The 2500-nt window shown below is 49.3% G+C and overlaps 1 protein-coding gene across 1 annotated transcript in view; it reads left to right on the plus strand.

Moving 5' to 3' along the window:
- Positions 1-2500, plus strand: part of jmjd6 (jumonji domain containing 6, arginine demethylase and lysine hydroxylase) — a 20480-nt gene that overhangs the window by 17693 nt on the left and 287 nt on the right. Inside the window, exon 8 of the mRNA XM_062525779.1 lies at positions 1-2500. This exon is cut by the window's left edge and continues 1782 nt beyond it; it is cut by the window's right edge and continues 287 nt beyond it. The gene's annotated coding sequence lies outside the window, so the exon portion shown is untranslated.

Raw genomic sequence — 2500 nt, forward strand, 5'->3', positions numbered from 1 at the left:
ATCACAGCTGTGCTCAGAGCAGCCAGTCTGCTCCCTGGACAAGATTAGATTTGCCCACTGACCACAATAATGGGCTGTTGCTCAGCAACCAGACTGGTCACTGTGGTGACGAGAGCAGAATTCTGGTTGTCATGGTGTCCACATCAAACATTCTCTTGATTGAGCCTCTTGTTCCTGTCGGACAGATCAATCACACTGTGTCAGGACAAACACACACACACACACACACACCACACACACACACTCCCTTTTTGTTTAATCTCACTTGCTTTGTACTCTTTAGTTGAACTATACACTCCCTGCACCTCACACACACACACACACACACACTCTCACTACAAACACTTTTGAATCTGCAACTGAGACCGATGTTTTTGTTTGCTTTTGTTTTAGTGTATTTTCCCCTCATCTGTGTTGTTCTAATGATGAGCCAAGAACAACATGATTATGGGTGTTAGGCCACTGGAGATTTAATCAACACACACAACACACGGTTAGATAAATATATTTTTTTTTCACACACACACCTAATCAACACACTCACACACTCTCTCTTCTAATGGCTGATGTGGTGATAATAGCCTACCTGGCCCTCCGCTCCCAGGGAGTGCCCTGTTACTGAACGAAGGGGATTGGCTGAGATGCCATCCAATGGGAATCTGGCTCTCTAGATGCCATCCAATGGGAGTCTGACTCTCTAGATGCCATCCAATGGGAGTCTGACTCTCTCACCTGCTCTTTGCCGCACTACCGTCTTAGGCCCGGCACAGAGACGCAAGCCCAGGTGCACTCTGGGTAATCAAGTTTAAAGCCAGCCTGAGCCAGACACAGACACACGCCCAGATGCATTCTGGGTAGCAGATGTCAAAGCCAGCGCGTAGATGTGTGAGATCATGGTCACATGATGGTGTGTCTGAGCGGGCAACTGATCAGCGGAACTCTGGATCGTGACCCTTCACCCCTCACCCCTGGAGAGCGGCGGGCGAGGTGTGTGTGCCACCTCTCTGTGGTGTGTTTGTTTGGCATGTCTGTGTGTGCTCACAGCTCACGCTTAGTTTGGTGCCACTCGACCCAACAGAAGCACTTGGATGTGGTCGGGCCTGGACGTGGTCCAGAGTTAGCTGATCATCTTTTCTGGCCGATCGTCGGCGTTTAGGCCGATCTTTCTGGCCGATCGTCGGCGTTCAGTTCGATGTTTCTGGCCGATCGTCTGCTTTCAGTTAGCTGTTTCTGGCCGATCGTCTGCGTTTAGTTAGCTGTTTCTGGCCGATCGTCTGCGTTTAGTTAGCTGTTTCTGGCCGATCGTCAGCGTTTAGTTAGCTGTCCCCTCGATACCTGCTGCTGCTACGGAGTGTCTTTGTCTCCTTAAATGCCGTCGTGCTTTCATTGTTCTGAGCTCAGTGCCGTTAGACGCGTTAGCGAACATATCGACTGAGTCTGGAGGTTCAGAACCTCGTCCAGGTGCCTGCAGGCTCTGGCCTGAAATGCACCTGGTTCTGGCCCACAGCCCGGGCCCAAATGCTGTTGAAAATCCTATTTCCCAGGCTGCAGAGCCGACTCTTCCCCGAGTCCAACAAATCATGCTATTCTCATATTCCTGTTTCAGTCCACGACTGTGTGGCCGTGGGTTCAGAGGCATCATCTGACGATATCTCCAGTGATTGATTCTTCCGCATTGTGAAGGTTCTTTGTAGTCGGTTAAAAGAAAAGGAGTCAGTGTTGGGTCTTTGTATAAAACACACACACACACACACACACACACACACTCTTGAGATCTGGAGAATTCTCTCTCCCCCTTAGATCCGTATCAGCGGTTCACTCTTTGTGCAGTAGGGGGCATCAGTGTGCCCCTGTGTAACACACACACACACACACACACACACACACACACACACACACACACACACAGACACAGACACACTTTCCACACTAAACAGCATTTTCAAAAATCAGCGTTTATTGTATACAAGGTTAAATTGTGCAGTCTCGTGGTAGAGCCATCTTCAGAATGGTCCATCTGGACAGCTGTGAAGACCATGGCGTGAGCGTGTCTGTAGGGCCCAGCATTCAGACCCCCATAAGCGGTGCCCAGTAGCTGCTAACTGACCTGTGTGTGTGTGTGTGTGTGTGTGTGTGTGTGTGTGTGTGTGTGTGTGTGTGTGTGTGTGTGTGTGTGTGTGTGTGTGTGTGTGTGTGTGTGTGTGTGTGTGTGTGTGTTGATCAGTTGTGTTAAAAGGTTAAAAGTGCTGTGGCTGCTGTGTTGTGTGTGTGTGTGTGTGTGTGTGTGTGTGTGTGTGGAGTCATGTTGCTGTTTCTTCATAGCTTCTGTTCCACTAAAAGTGCCTGTTTTGTGCGCCAGGTAGTTTTGTCTGATTGTTCGTTTGTTTGTTTGTTTGTTTGTTTTTGTTTTCATGGTGTCTGGTTGTGGCCAAGCAGAGTGGGAGAGTTCAATATGCTGCTTCCTGTGTGAGCCGGCATTCTTAAAGGTGACGTGCATCAG

Source organism: Sardina pilchardus, chromosome 22, assembly GCF_963854185.1.
Source record: "Sardina pilchardus chromosome 22, fSarPil1.1, whole genome shotgun sequence".
In the NCBI taxonomy this organism is placed as follows: domain Eukaryota; kingdom Metazoa; phylum Chordata; class Actinopteri; order Clupeiformes; family Clupeidae; genus Sardina; species Sardina pilchardus.